We start from the raw sequence: 17,176 nt of genomic DNA, 5'->3' as shown, positions 1-17,176 counted from the left end.
TTTCTATTGGACAGCACTGCTCTAAACAAGTTCCAAACAGAACGGTTGCTTCCTTCCTGGAAGAAATTCTTCCTGTAGTTTTTGTTTTAACAAGCAGGAGACTGGGAAAGAATGTGGGGGAATGCAACATGCAATTAAAAACAGAAAATAAAAATCTGTAATACTTTGAAATTATCACTTTGATGGTCACTTGAAATCGAACATTTTAAGATAATATTCTTCAAAGACATATATAATAGAGTACATTTAAGTGACATTAAAATACAATATTATCACTATCTGTAAAAATTTATCAAGCTACAACCTAAAAATCTGCGCATTTTTTTCAATGTCCTATACTTAAATATTTTAAAATATAATGTTAACACCACACAAATTAATTTAATCCAAACCAAGTGATTCTGTGTTTAAGGAAAAAGAAGATTCTTGCTTTTGCATGCTTCCTAAAAGTTAAAAGGAGTGAAATAAAAGCACCCTCCTCCTTTCATTTCCTCCCTTTAAAGTCAGAGCTCAGTAACAGATCATCTAAATACTACCCCTTCTCATCAGAATCTCCTTAGCAACCTTTTACAGCTTGTCATGGGTTGCAGAATTTTCCCATTTCCCATTCTTAAAAGGACCTGTGTCCCTTTCAGAACAAAGGAATTTAAAACAGAAAACAACAAGCTGTTTAAATAAAAACTTTAAGGTCACAATCTCCTTCAATGTTTTTGCCAGCTCCTTTCCTGTAAGCATTCTGCTTTCCTCCCTTCCCAAGTTAAAATCAGATCTGGTAACAAAGACTCCTGCAAAAACAACAGGGGACACTTTTAACAATACCTGACAGTCATAATTACAGGCCATACCTACTGGCCCAATATCATGAGACCCTGGGCCCATTTCACAATTACAGGTTGTGGATCCATTTTTAATTAATTTATTAAATTTCTTTCCCTGTGTAAGCTGTATAACAGTAATAGAATAATATATTTGAAAATACCTTAATAAGAAAAGTACCAAATAATTGTTTTGCTCCTTTTTATTATGTTGGAATTAACTACCTAATTTTATTAACCATGCAGAAGGAAAAAATAAAATTCCAAGTTTAATAAAGCCAAATTTATATAAATAAGTTTAAGAAATCAAGTACTATTGCCTCTAGAGTAAAGAGGGAATATTTGTGTCCAAAGCATGTATCCACTGTTCTCATTTTTGCCATGTTCATGTAACCCTAACCAAATTATTTACTTATTTATGTATTAAAACACAAGCTCTGGGACTTCCCTGGTGGCGCAGTGGTTCTGAATCCGCCTGCCAATGCAGGGGACACGGGTTCGAGCCCTGGTCCAGGAAGATCCCACATGCCGCGGAGCAACTAAGCCCATTCGCCACAACTACTAAGCCTGCACTCTAAAGCCCGCAAGCCACAACTACTAAGCCCGTGTGCCACAACTACTGAAGCCTGCACACCTACAGCCCATGCTCTGCAACAAGAGAAGCCCCCACAATGAGAAGCCCACACACCGCAATGAAGAGTAGCCCCCACTCGTTGCAACTAGAGAAAGCCCGTGCAAAGCAACGAAGACCCAACGCAGCCAAAAATTAATTAATTAATTAAAAAAACAAAAACAAAAAACCTCTGAATAAAAACATGGGAGTGCAACAAGTAAAGTCAGGCACCAACTCCTCACTGGAAAGCCATACATACCTTTTAAACTTATATTCTATAAAGTACTCTTGCAATAAAGTTGATACTCTAAACAGAAAATGATCCTAAGGGGAAACAAAAAACAGCTCAAAATTCAGTCATACTAGGCCAAACTATGTTTCAACACACAAAAGTTTATATTTCTACTTGAAATATAAATTATATAAAGATTATTTCAAAAGTCTCTGATTTAGCATTCAAACATTTAAATATTCTCTCATAAAACAGATTTGAAGTAAATTACTTAAAGAGTTTGGGGGATTACTCCACCCTCTGACTCTGAGTTCCATAAAAACAATTTTTAAAAAGAAACAGCAAGGGACTTCCCTGGTGGAGCAGCGTTTAAGAATCTGCCTGCCAATGCAGGGGACACGGGTTCAATTCCTGGTCCGGGAAGATCCCACATGCCGCAGAGCAACTAAGCCCATGCACCACAACTACTGAGCCTGTGCTCTGGAGCTCGCAAGCTACGACTACTGAGCCCACACGCCTAGAGCCCGTGCTCCGCAACAAGAGAAGCCACCACAATGAGAAGCCCGCGCATCACAACGAAGAGTAGTCCCTGCTCACCGCAACTAGAGAAAGCCTGCGCACAGCAACGAAGACCCAATGCAGCCAAAATAATTAATCTTTTTCAAAAAGGCTTTAAAAAAAAAAAAACAGCAAGAAAATGAAATAAAAGACATCCATATTGGAAGTGAAGAAGAAAAGCTCTCTATTCACAGATGACATGATCTCTTACATAGAAAAACCTAGGGAATCTACTAAGAAAGTACTAAAACTAATAAATGAGTTCAGCAAGATTGCAGGATACAAGATCATTATACAAAAATAAATTGCACTTCTAAATATTTACAGTGAACAATCCAAAAACAAAATTAAGAAAACAATCCCATTTATAATCACATCAGGTCAACTGATTTTTGACAAGGGTACCAAGATCATTCAATGAAGAAAAATAGTTTCTTCAAGATATAGCTCTGGGGCTTCCCTGGTGGCGCAGTGGTTGAGAGTCTGCCTGCCGATGCAGGGACACGGGTTCATGCCCCGGTCCGGGAAGATCCCACATGCCACGGAGTGGCTGGGCCCGTAAACCATGGCCGCTGGGCCTGCGCGTCCGGAGCCTGTGCTCCGCAACGGGAGAGGCCACAACAGTGAGAGGCCCACATACTGCAAAAAAAAAAAAAAAAAAAAAAAAAGAAACTATAGCTCTGGAACAATTGGATATCCACATGCAAAAGAATGATGTTGGACTCTTCACACCATATGTAAAAATTAATTTTTCTTTATTTATTTTTGGCTGTGCCACACGGCATGCAGAATCTTAATTCCCCGACCAGGGATTAAACCCACACCCCCTGCAGTGGAAGCACGGAGTCTTAACCACCGGACCACCAGGGAAGTCCCTAGCAATGCACTTCTAGATATGCCACCAAACGAGAAAGAAAAAACAGAAGACTGGTCTTCATCAAAATTAAAAACTTTTGTGCTTGAAAGGATACCATTAAAAAAATGAAAAGAAAACTCACAGAATAGGGGAAAATAGCTGCAAATCATGTATCTGACAAGGAACTTGTCTCTAGAATATATAAAGAACTATTACGACTCAATAATAAAAAGACAAATAACCCAATTAAAAAATGGGCAAAGGATCCAAACAGACATTTCTACAAAGATGTACAAATGTCCAATAAGCACATGAAAACATGCTCTGCTCAACATCATCAGTCATCAGGGAAATGCAAATCCATACCACGAGATGCCATTTCACACCCACTAGGATGGCTAGAACGGAAGTCAGATGATAAGGAGTGTCAGCGAGGATGTGGAAAAACCAAAACTTTCATACACTGCTGGTGCAATGTGGCAGTTCCTCAAAAGTTAAAACACAGAGTTACCAGTTGACCCAACAAATTCTGCTCTTGTGTATATATCCAAGAGAAATAAAAACTTACATCCACACAAAAACCTGTACAGAAATGTTTATAGGAGTGTTACACATAATGGCCAAATGGTGGAAATGACTTATATGTCCACCAACTAATGAATGGGTAAAAACAAAATATGGTCTATCCATACAGTTGAATATTCAGAACTAAAAAGGAGTGAAGTATTGATACATGCTATAACACAGATGAAGACTGAAAACATTATGTTAAGTGAAAATCACAGTCAGTCACAAAAGACCACATATTATGATTCACTTACATGGAATGTCCAGAGCAGACAAATCTATAGCGAAAGAAAGTAAATTAGTGGTTGCTAGGGGAAGTGGGAAGATGGAGGATGATAGCTAAAGGGTAACAGATTTCTTTTAGAGGTGACAAAAATGTTCTAAAAGTGATTGTGGTGATGGCTGCATAATTCTGTGAATATAACAAAAGCTAATGAATCACACACGATAAATGGTCGTTTAACTTGTACCGACCATTTGTGAATTACATTTCAATAAACCTCTCACAAAAAATTAAGAAACATCATCATCAAAAGAAATTAGGTAATTATCACAATATCACAACATCAATTTTACTGCTAACAGGCTTTTCTTTTAAATATGTCTTACAATATCTGCCAAATGCAGTAAAATCTCTACAAAATTTAGGGAAGATGCCAAGAGACACCACACTGAACCGCAGAAGCTCTCTTAGTCAGCCTCTATCTAGCTGACTTACCCATCTCACACTCCCCAGTCCTCTAGAGACCATACTGACTGATCTCTGTGACAACTACTGGCCATGAACAGGCTAGCTACTCTTAGGTCACCAGGTAGGGGAGCTGAACGTTTACCACAGGTCAGTTGAGTCTGGTCCCAAACCTATTCATACAACTCTACTTATGTGACTACAAAAACAATTTAATTAAATGATGCTTTAACTGATGAAATGTGAATGCATAAAAACGATACCCCTCCTAACTACAAGCAAATGAAGATACATAGCAAAATAAGAATGACCGTAATGAAACAAGAAAATTTCGGAAGGAAATGATTTTTCCCTTGAAGAGACACTGGATCTACATCCAATCTTTAATACAGCCTCTAAGACCTGGCACCACTTGTCTGCCTCCATTTCCTATACCTTCCCCCTCACACTCTCCATGTTGACATCCTGTTGTCTGTCAGTTTCAACAAGCTTGCTCTCTGAGTCCTCACTATGATGTCCTTTTGCCTGGAAAGTTCCACTCCATATCCAAACCCTTTCCATCAGCCTGGCTAACTCCTTAAAGCCAAGTTTGTCATTTACACAAAGATGCACGTATCCCTAAGAGTAGCACAGAAAGGTGCTCAAAGAATAAGTCAACTTTATTACGTATATATGGGAAGAAATGTCTAGAAGAATATTCTAAACAGTCATTACAACTAGATGGTAGGGTATGAAGTTATTTTTACTTCCTTCTCTGTATCTGCCTGTGGTACAAAATACAACAAGCTAACATAATTTCTATAAAGAAAGGTACTTTGAAAAGGAAATAAAAATCTAGCTCCTTTGGACTTTCCTGGTGGTGCAGTGATTAAGAATCAGCCTGCCAATGCAGGGGACACGGGTTCGAGCCCTGGTCCAGGAAGATCCCACATGCCACGGAGCAATTAAGGCTATGCGCCACAACTACTGAGCCTGCGCTCTAAAGCCCGCGAGCCACAACTACCGAGCCCACGTGCTACAACTACTGAACCCCACGCGCCTAGAGCCTGTGCTCCGCAACAAGAGAAGCCAGAGCAACGAGAAGCCCGCGCACCACAACAAAGAGTAGCCCCCGCTCGCCACAGCTAGAGAAAGCCTACGCATATCAACGAAGACCCAATGCAGCCAAAAATAAATTAAATAAAATAAAATTAAATAAAATAAATAAATTTAAAAAAAAATCTAGCTCCTTTCCACTTTGATACTATCAGCATTGTATTATCTGTGTTGAAAATTTCTATTTTATCATATTAAAAACATTTAAAATTTAAACTATTCATTAAGGCAGATTGATATGGCCCCTGGATAAGGCAAATTATTATTTTTTAAGGCAAATTATTAAGAAAACTTTCTACTCTATTATCAAAGTACTTAGAAGTGCTTAAGTTACCTGAAAGGTAAACTTTCTGTTCCTTCAAGAATAAAGTGTTTACTCCCAGATAATTTGGTTACTCTGAAACCCTTTGTGAGACATACATAGAGTACAACTGTCACTGGTCTTCAAATATAGTAAAAACTACACAAAGGAACACTACTTGTTATAAATTTTGTGTCCTATGGTCAAACAATGTTGTGGTCCAAGTGCAGGTTGGAAAAGAATTTCCAGACACAAGGCAGAATGTAAGGAAGACAGAGTTTATTAAAGAGAAGGTCGCTGTAAGAACAGCAGGCCTTAAAGGGTCGCTGCAAGAAGAGCGGGCTGACTTCCTGGTAGCCAGGGAAGTTGACCCCCTTTGTGGGCTGTTAGCCAACTTTTACAGCCTCAAGACAAAGAAAACTCCTGCTGGCAGGAGTTTTCAGGATGGCATTAGGTGATTGGTCAGGATGCTACAACGTTACTACATGGTGATTATTTTGCCTAATATGGAGTCATGGGGCTGTCCGGTTTAGATTAGGAGAGCCCATGGCAGCAGTTGCTATGGGGGCTTGGTTAATTCCAGAATTTTTGTCCTGTGTCCTTGATGTAGGGTGTCCTTGATGTAGGGCTCCACAAATGTCCCCTGTATTTACGACATGTATGACTGTACCACAGAAGGCCATTTTGATAATATTATCCGAGATAGAGTGAGAAGAGAAGGGAGCGATGGGAATGAGGGGGCAGAGGAGAGAGAGATAGAGGAGCTTTCATGATGCCGCCAGTCTACATCTGATGATACATGAAATCACATCATCAATATCTCACTACCAACCTTCATTAGTACTGACACTCAGAAGTAACAACTCAAAGGTAGACACAATTTACTCTGAGGGCACACAAACCGATTTCCAGACCATATAAGTTAACGTCAATCAAATGGCTGTGTAAATTTAGGCATGTTTGGATTCTTTAATCCAAAAAGACAGGAAGCGGAATGTGCGTATACTTCCTCTTCCTTCTAGCCTGCTGATCAAGGAGAAAATGCTGTTATTACCAGCAGTTAATTTGAACTTACTCTTCCAATCCTTTTAAAGAACACGTATCATTTTAACTTATCACACAATCCTGTTTATAAACCCTTAAATCAAGGTTTAAGATCAGACAATGCCTTCCAGTAAAAGGGCAGATGTGATAGTAATACCTTGTTGTTTCTGCTAGATATTCCTAGATTTACTAAGTTTGGTATCAAATACTACTTTCACAATCACACAAAACAGGCTCGGGACTTCCCTGGTGGTGCAGTGGTTAAGAATCCGCCTGCCAATGCAGGGGACACGGGTTCGAGCCCTGGTCCGGAAAGATCCCACATGCCGTGCAGCAACTAAGCCCATGAGCCACAACTACCGAGCCTGCGCTACAACTACTGAGCCTGCGCTCTAGAGCCCGCAAGCCACAACTACTGAGCCTGCGTGCTGCAACTACTGAAGCCCACATGCCTAGAGCCCATGCTCCGCAACGAGAGGCCACCACAATGAGAAGCCTGCACTCTGCAACAAGGAGTAGCTCCCACTCACCACAACTAGAGAAAGCCCACGCGCAACAACGAAGACCCGACACAGCCAAAAATAAATTAAATTTTTTAAAAAAGGCTCACTATGCAGCTAAAGCTGATGCAAATATTTTTGTAAAGCTATTACATACTTCTTTCATGTTAATTTTTTAGTTACATTTGAAATTAACTGAGGGCTATCAAATGTCAATTAAAAGAGAGATTACTCATCCAGCTATCACCATGAGTCTACATGAGCCAGAAGTAAAATCAAAGTACAGGGGGCTGATTTAGCTGAAGACAAAATGGATATTTTTTTCGTATTATACTCTGCGTTAAAGCAGCAAACACCCACATACTACCTTTGGCAGTTTATTTTAGGCTGCTCAGGAAACATTAAAATTTTTCACATAGCCCAGTTTCTATCAAAAACTGTACATAATCAGAATGCAGTAAGTCCAAATACTAACTATGATGTATTTCTTGGCTCGTTCTCAAAATCTTTGGGTTTCCCCACAAAGCAGACTAATTCTAGGTCTGACTTCCCAGGAGGTTAAAATATTGATATGCCGCGTAATTCTTGAGTCATTCTGAGTAATTTAGAATCAGACTAATTCACAAATTACTCCAGTACAGACCCTTCACCTAACAATGGGGCTAGAGTTTCGTGGCTGGCGTTCGTTCACTCCTTTTTCTGGTTTCCATTCAAAAGAAACATATTCCTGGGCTACATAATGCCAGGACTGAAAGAGTCATAGGTGAGAAGCATATACAGAATAAGCACAATTTCACTGTCCCCAGTGGGGCACAAAATTAATTATCAGCATTATGCATATGCCTCACACAGCAGACAAATAAAGGCTGGATAAACACAAACATAAGAAAGGTGAAGAGATGTGGTTCTGCAACATACTGGCTATACGGCCTTGGGTAAGTTACTTAACCTCTCCGTACTTTAGCTCTCATTTCCAAAATGCAAATAATAGTATCCACTTCATAAATTTGTTGTGAGAATTAAATTAATGCCTATAACAGTAACTCAGCATAGAGTAAGCTCTAAAGTATTTTTTAAAGATGCATGTGGGGGGCTTCCCTGGTGGCGCAGCGGTTGAGAGTCTGCCTGCCGATGCAGGGGACACAGGTTTGTGCCCCGGTCCGGGAAGATCCCACGTGCCACGGAGAGGCTAGGCCCATGAGCCATGGCCGCTGAGCCGGCGCGTCCGGAGCCTGTGCTCCGCAACGGGAGAGGCCACAACAGTGAGAGGCCCGCGTACCGCAAAAAAAAAAAAAAAAAAATGTATGTGGGAATGAAACAGTAAGTACTTATATACAGTACACATGAACTTTATTTCTAAGATGGGAAGATGAATCTTTTTCAGTTTCCCTCAGTAAAGCTTAAATTTTTCCGCTATGCTCTGATTTTTACAAACTAGCTCTATCAAGATTAAAGTATTGACATAAGTTATTTAACTTTATATAATGCTTTAACCAATTCCACTTAAATTACAGCAAATCCATCAAGGAGAACAGAACAGGACTGTCCTGGTTACTCATTTAACCTTCTTGCCTGCTAAAGGGAAAGGGCCTCTGAGTGCTACATAATTAACTGTAGTTAATAGAAGACAGAATGTGATGAAATTTGGAAAGCTAAAAACAATGAAAAGGTCTCAATTAAGATGCTTGAAAATTCAAATGTTTTAGTATTTTTAAGTGCTTAGCCTTTTTTTCAAGTATAAGAGTATATAACCCACAAGACTATTTAAATAATGGCAGAAGGAAAAACTTGTAAACTGGGAGTGAAAGTTCCCCTAAACTGTGGTTGGGACTGCTTCCTTGACAAGCAAATCCCAAGTACAGGTCAGTCACTCAAGACTTTTTTTGTTGTTTTTTTTCACTCAAGAGTTTATAAATTACCAATATGAGCTGTGAGCCATTCCGGGAGGCGAGGCCGAGGGAGAGTAACACACTATTTACCTTGCAGGTCCTCCTCAAAACCAAAGGGACAGAATACAGATCAGTGGTTGCCAGGAGTTTTGGGCTGGGGAGGGAAAGACAAGAGGGGGAGTGGGGGGGAACCTGGGGGGGGTGATGGAACTTGAACTTGACTGTGTAGATGGTGTTTGTCAAAACTTGAATAATTTTAACTAAAAAGTTTAAACTCTACTGTATGTAAATTATATCTTCAAAAAATAGAAAAAAAGCTGTAAAAAAATTAAATTGCCTATTAAAGTAAAAATTTTGCATATCTTTTAAAACAAATTACATGGAAGATTTCCTTTCATGAGTTCAAACGCTGGAAAATACTCGTATAATCCAGTGTATTAAAACAAATTTCCACACAGTGAGAAATAAGGAAAAACACCCGATTTTAATAAACATTAAGCTATTCTTGAGGTACGAAATCCCATAACAGTTGACTGAGTGCCTATGTATGGCCTCCTTGCTTTCTCTAAAGTCCTAGTTTCGCTTGGTTTTTGTGAATACAGGTGAAGTATTAAAAAGAGAACTATCAGTAAAACTAGAAAAGAATCCATAATATGATTTTTATGTACTAAGAAAACTATTAAAAAACAGTCAAACACTTCAAGTCACGTCTTTCAGGCACGTGGAAAGGTGAGGGGGCTGCGGCTCCCCTCGGGTCTGGGAGCCTCGCCAGGAGTCGGACCTTCTCCCCCACGAGAAGCCGCAAGCGTCCGCCGTGTTCATTCACCGGCTCCCATGACCATGACCCCACCGTGTTCATTCACCGGCTCCCACGACCACGACCCCACTGTGTTCATTCACCGGCTCCACGCTCAAGGCTCGACCTTGTACAACGAGTCGCCTTAGGACAAGACCAGAGCGAAGAAAACGGGGCGCTGACGGAGCTCAGGCGCGCCCCTCCCTCCTCCCAGGGAGAAGCTGGGCGCACGTGAGCCATGGGCCTCCAAGTGCTCTCGGTGGTCGAGGCCCCTTCCCACTCCTCCCACATGCACCGGGGTTCGCAGCCCTGGCTGGAGTGGACCCAACTCCAGAGAGGGCCCGTGGGGCTTCTGACTTACAAGAGATACAGGGAATCTCTTTTCTCAACAGAAAAGCAATTTTAGGGTGAAAAGAGGCTCTAGAAGTCACCGTTCTGACCCTCGTTCTCAAAACAGATTGGCTTCATCCCTATATCACGACTTTCCTCACCTTCCACCATCCACCTTAGGGCTCTGGTTTGACCTCTCTCGACCCCCAATTCCATTTCTCAGGAAGAAGTATCTCTGCTCTTCAGGCCTCAGCCCAACAGTTCTCAAACTAGTTAGTTTCAGGACCCCTTTTACACTCAAAAATTACCAGGGAGTCCAAGGAGTTTTTGTTTATATGAGCTATAACCTATCAAACATTTATTGTATTAGAAATTAAAACTGAGAAATTTTTAACAGCTTTATTGGAGTATAATTGCTTTACAATGGTGTGTTACTTTCTGCTTTGTAACAAAGTGAATCAGTTATACATATACATATGTTCCCATATCTCTTCCCTCTTGCATCTCCCTCCCTCCCACCCTCCCTATCCCACCCCTCTAGGTGGTCACAAACCACCAAGCTGATCTCCCTGTGCTATGCAGCTGCTTCCCACTAGCTATCTATTTTACGTTTGGTAGTGTATATATGCCACTCTCTCACTTTGTCACAGCTTACCCTTCCCCCTCCCCATATCTTCAAGTCCATTCTCTAGTAGGTCTGTGTCTTTATTCCCGTCTTACCGCTAGGTTCTTCATGACCTTTTTTTTTTGCTTAGATTCCATATATATGTGTTAGCATACGGTATTTGTTTTTCTCTTTCTGACTTACTTCATTCTGTATGACACTCTAGGTCCATCCATCTCACTACAAATAACTCAATTTTGTTTCTTTTTATGGCTGAGTAATATCCCATTGTATATATGTGCCGCATCTTCTTTATCCATTCATCCGATGATGGACACTTAGGTTGCTTCCATCTCCTGGCTATTGTAAATAGAGCTGCAATGAACATTTTGGCACATGACTCTTTTTGAATTATGGTTTTCTCAGGGTATATGCCCAGTAGTGGGATTGCTGGGTCGTATGGTAGTTCTATTTGTATAAAACTGAGAAATTTTGATTGAATCATTCAAATTAAAATTGTTTAAAATAATATTAAATATGTTAATATGTGTAACATTTTTATAGAAACTCAAAAAAAAAATAGTGAAAGGGGTGGTATTGTTTTACATTTTTGCAAAATCCCCCTCTCTCTCTGTCTCTGCCCCCTTTCTACCACTACCAGCATCAAATGTATGGTCTTACCCAAGCTAAAAAACAAAACAAAACAAAACTTCCTACTTAAACTATCTCCTCCTTCTCTGGAGTCAAACTTCTTGAAAAATTTCCCACTCCCTCTACTGCCCCTACTTTTTATTATTTTAATTATCAAAGTAATATACAGTGACATTCTCATTTCAAAACAAATCCAAGCAATATAGATAAACCACCATCCACAATCCCAATCTCTTCCCCAGAGGTAATGACCACTGTTACTCTAAAAAATACCCTGAACCCATTCTGTAAACTGAATATTACACTGAACTTTTTTTTTTTTTTTTTTTTTGCGGTACACAGGCCTCTCACTGTTGTGGCCTCTCCCACTGCGGAGCTCCGGACGCGCAGGCTCAGCAGCCATGGCTCACGGGCCTAGCCGCTCCGCGGCATGTGGGATCTTCTTGGACCGGAGCACAAACCCGTGTCCCCTGCATCGGCAGGCGGACTCTCAACGACTGCGCCACCAGGGAAGCCCCACACTGAACTTTTTATTTTCTCATGATTTTCCCTCTCCAAACAGACCAAAAAAAAAAAAAAAATCTGAGAGTTCTGTTTAGATTCCAATTCTTTTGGTGATCCAAGTTATGGATCAAAGAGGAGATAACATGAAGTGACATTCCTATACAAAGCAAGTGCTAAACAAAATGTTAAAACCATGTTGATTTTATGGCAACAAAACATAGTAAGAATAATGAGATTTACGACTATGTCTTGTATGTAAAATCCTTACATTTCATTACCTAAATGCAGATGAATGCTGATTATATTTGTATCATTCTGATGTAGATAATAGTGTCTTTAGAGTTTATAAAACTTTTTCACCTATATAATCACTTTAAAATTTTACAACCCATGAGATTAACAGAGATTATCTTTAACATTTTATAAGTAAGAAAGCCAAAGTTCTGAGACAAAAAACTACTTGCTCAAAATTACATAGCTAGAAAGATGCACACCAGAAACCACAGACAGAACTTGTATTTTTGGACTCAAATCAAATCCCAATCCTTTATATCATATTGAACAATACATCAAAAATTGTCACAATATAAAAATATTAAGTTCTTGATCATTTTTACAGCTAATTTGGAAGAAATTACTTCTACTTCTCAAGTTGAACAGAAAACATAAAATGCGTTGAATAACTTCTGAATGCAAAAAAGAATAAATTATTTTTGCTTCTTTATTATATAATATAATCCCTTAGGAATCTTACATCTTACTTAAAATAACAATTAAAATTTAATAAAACCTACATCAACATGTAAATGTATTATAAAATTAGAAAAATAACTTCTTAAATCCTTAATTAGGCATTGCCATTAACAAAAGACCTAAGACTCCTAATTAAGTATGACGCAACAGCTCCAGAAAAGACCACCACACATACATAATTCATCAATGCTGCCCTCATATTTCAGTGTCACCACTGAAATTTCTGCAAGGGACACATGGAGTCGCATTAAATTTCACAATCAGAATTTTAAATTATTTAAATTATTAGAAAATAATAAACCTTATACAAATGACAAATCATTTAATTCATCAACAATCTTGCTGAAACACTTTCCAAGTCCCTATTTTTTCCTACTCCCAGGCAACTCCATAGGAGTCCAACACATTTAAAAGATTTATTATGACACACTACATTGGATTCTTTAAAAATTGAATGTAAACTACTTCTTATTAAGGGCTCTGAATCTTAGTTAACTCCATTTCATAAACAACAACATAGGAAATTTTTTAAACTATGACTAAGCTGATCTTTATAACACACCTTGACATTTTAAAACTATGGACGAGATAACTGATTTTTCTTCACATTTTACTCTTCCTAAATATAAAAGATATATACTTTCTCTCAGTACATCCTCATCAGAAAACCAAAAACCCATAGTGAGATATTTCAGAACTCAAGTTAGTCTAAATAGAACTTCAAAGCTGCATTACTGAGAAATATTTGAGGATTTCTCTTACCTCTGTTTCTGTACAATGTGAATATTCCAATTTACCTGTAATGAAAATACAAAAAGTTACTTTCAGAGGATTTTGGTTTTTTTATCATTGACAAAAAATATCTGAGCTATTCTGACTATGGCTTCATTATATCTATGAAAATTTATACAAAATAAAGGTGTTAGAATGACCAAATTTCTGGAAGGTCCTGCTTAAGGATTTAAGTTTAAAAATACCCATAAAAGAATAATAAAGAAAAAGATGGGAAGAACATGCTTAACTGTAATAAGATATAAAGCATACACACATATTTAATACATATATAAATTAATGAAAGTAAAATAAAAATATATTTTCTTGCTTTCTTTTTAAAATAACTTAAAATACTTTAAAGGCCTTTAAAAAGTACCATTTAAAATACTTTTAAATACCTTAAAAAAATCTTTAAAAGACTCTTGGGCTCTTCCCTAAATATATTTCCAGTTTAAAGTTACACTGATTGTTTCAATTAACGCAGAAATGTTTCAAACTCCTATTTAATATACGATGGTTATTTTTCTTTAATACATGAATAGACACAACCATATAATTAATTTAGTAATTCTTCCAGTAGAGGATCATCTATAGAATAACCAGACTGAACAATATTTGGCTGCACCAACGTTAACACTTTCTCGTCATCACTGAGACATAATACCAAAGAACATGTACAGTTACATATTTCTGTCAATTCGGGTGATTAAAACATACTTTCAAAATAAAAAGACTGCTATTTTTATTTTATTTATTTATTTTTTTTCCCTGTACGCGGGCCTCTCACTGTTGTGGCCTCTCCCGCTGCAGAGCACAGGCTCTGGATGGGCAGGCTCAGCGGCCATGGTTCACGGGCCCAGCCGCTCCACGGCATGTGGGATCTTCCGGGACCAGGGCACGAACCCGTGTCCCCTGCATCAGCAGGCGGACTCTCAACCACTGCGCCACCAGGGAAGCCCAAGACTGCTATTTTTAAAGGAGAATCACTTATTAAGTAGCTTTAACAAAAAGAATACATAATTTCTCCAGTCTACATTTCTTAAATTTCATTGTCCTAAGTTCAAATACATATTTATCTCTACCTCTTTCCCTCCAACCAAAACTATCTTTCCTCCTAGCTAACTCCTTCTCCCCAACAACTAATGGGTTGCTCCATTTTTTTTAATGATTAATGAGAATTTATATACCTTAGAGTCTATGATGATACCACCAAAAAAAAACATAAATAATGTTTTTATATGCCTCCTAACTCTTAAGATGAAAAATAAAGTTGAAACCCACATTTCTGTTGACCTAATGATACTAATGTGAAATACTGGCTGAAATTGAGACCAGAAAATAAGGAACCTTGGGTTCTGTGAATTAAAAATGATATATAAGCAATAAATAATTTTAAATTATATGAAGACACAGATAAAATGGGTTTAATATATGTGTGTATATACTAGAGTTTGATAAATATATAACTGTTATATATTTAGTGTTATATAAAATTATATATTATAGTTACATTTTTCATGTTATATATTATCTTTTATTTATTTATATATGACTGCTCAGAACATTAGTGCTTTTGGTAGATTAATTATACTTCACTCCTATAGAAATGGTAATTAATTTAACATAGGAAAGTACTGTGGACAGGAATAGCTCACAGAAGGGCACAGAATACCTCTCAGCAAATATTTACTGAGTGTCTACTCTGTAAAGGAGGAAGAGGGAGGGAGAAATACAGTATTAAGACAAGTCATAACAGAGAGTAACCTCTTTGAGGGTACATGGATACACATCTTCGGTATGATACATTCTCAGGGTAAAGAGAATTACAAAGAAAAACAATTTTATGTAGTAGGTTTGTTGTTGGTAATAGCGTTGGTGAAAAATTCTGAAACTATTTTGTATGTACTGTATCACTGAGCAAACTAGTAAATACAGTGATATTGTTGGGAATCAGCAACAGAGGGAAAAGAATATACACCTAACACGTGGGAAGCAGAGAAGAGCCCTGCAGTGGCGAACTGGACCAAGAGGTATTATACAACTTCAGAAAACCATCTATTTCCTAGCTCTGCCCTCCAAAAGAGGGAGAAGCAAGAGCACCCCAGTTTGCAAGAGCATTCCTAGCCCATTCCCACTCAAAGGAACCAGGACTCTGGGAAATTGGCAGAAATCAGGGCTGGGACAGGTAAATTATTAGATAAGCTTCATTACTTTGCACTAGAAAGTAATGAAGTGCTCAAAGAATGACAGAGGTACAAAGTCCTGTAAGATTTTTTCAGTGACCTCTACTATAAAACTGAAAATGCTTTCCTGTAAGAGTACCAAAATTTTTGTGAGAACACACACTGCTTTCCGTTATTCAATCTGAACTGGTAAGTCACACAAATATGAAAAGGTGGTTAGGGACTTCCCTGGTGGTGTAGTAGTTAAGAATCAGCCTGCCAATGCAGGGGACACAGGTTCGAACCCTGGTCTGGGAAGATCCCACATGCCGGGGAGCAACTAAGCCCGCGAGCCACAAATACTGAAGCCTGCGTGCCTAGAGCCTATGCTCCGCAACAAGAGAAGCCACCGCAATGAGAAACCCGCGCACCGCAACGAAGAGTAGCCCCCGCTCAACCCAACTATTGAAAGCCTGTGTGCAGCAGCAAAGACCCAACGCAGCCAAAAATAAATTAAATAAATAAATAAATAAGAAAAGGTGGTTAAGTATGAAGTGCCTGACCACCTGCACTACTCTGCCATCCAAATCCCTGCTCAGACTCTGACCCAGGAATCAGAAAATCCCAATTACATGACAGCAGAGCTTCAAGGAATCCTGGAAATGATCTTTCCCAATCCACTCATCCATAAATGGGTAATCTGAGCCTGAGGAGCCAAACATGCACAAAATGACAGAGCGAAGTGAAGCCTCCAAGGCTCCGACCCCCGCAAAAGTATCAGTGTGCTTTTGTTACCCTGCTCCTCCATTCCCACTTGCAGGGCCCAGCATCCCAGCTACCTACCACTGCTGACATTGTTTCTGGGGAAAGGCACCCCCGATTTAACAGTTGGAAACTTCCAGTACAGCACCTAGGATTTTCATGTGACACCTTTGAGCCTTTCTTCAAAGGCTGGCCACCTCTGTTTACAGAACCAGACCTAAGGAATCTCTCTAAAACCTACAATCTTATGACTTCACTTTCAACAATCCCATGACTTCACTTTCAACAATCCCAGTAACCTAAGCTGATGGTAGGCCTAAGCAAGGTTTGAGATTATTAAATGCAGTAAATTAGTTCTTTCAATTAAAGTAACAACTTTACTGATTTATTGATTCTATTAATTTTTATTAGGTTAAATTTAATTAGAAGGCTAGATTAACTATGTGATGATACAAAATAAAATCAAATATCTGAAATAGTACTTAAACATTAAGTTTCAAAATATTTTAACATTATCAAAGTACTTACACACTAGGAAGAGGGATGATTTGCATAGCAAGCCAAAAATTCAGTTCAGTATTTCTCAAAAGGAAAGAGCATTTTAACAATGCTGCAAGAATCAAGGCTGGGGTTTAGACCCTTCTTTTTAACTAATTCTGAAATATTTGATGCTCTTAAGATT

At 38.6% G+C, this 17,176-nt stretch overlaps 1 protein-coding gene across 3 annotated transcripts in view; it reads right to left on the bottom strand.

The window, feature by feature from the left end:
* The window catches only part of SPIRE1 (spire type actin nucleation factor 1), a 206,210-nt gene that overhangs the window by 149,709 nt on the left and 39,325 nt on the right, over window positions 1-17,176 (bottom strand). For all 3 annotated transcript variants that reach the window (XM_082668138.1, XM_082668139.1, XM_082668140.1), the window contains exons 2-3: window positions 13,559-13,593; window positions 1,688-1,752 (exon numbers count right to left, since the gene is read on the bottom strand). The gene's annotated coding sequence lies outside the window, so the exon portion shown is untranslated. The remainder of the gene's footprint in view (window positions 1-1,687; window positions 1,753-13,558; window positions 13,594-17,176) is intronic.

The sequence above is a fragment of the Grampus griseus genome, assembly GCF_964374135.1.
Source record: "Grampus griseus genome assembly, chromosome: 12".
Lineage (NCBI taxonomy): Eukaryota > Metazoa > Chordata > Mammalia > Artiodactyla > Delphinidae > Grampus > Grampus griseus.
This window is presented reverse-complemented; position numbering and strand designations above follow the sequence as displayed.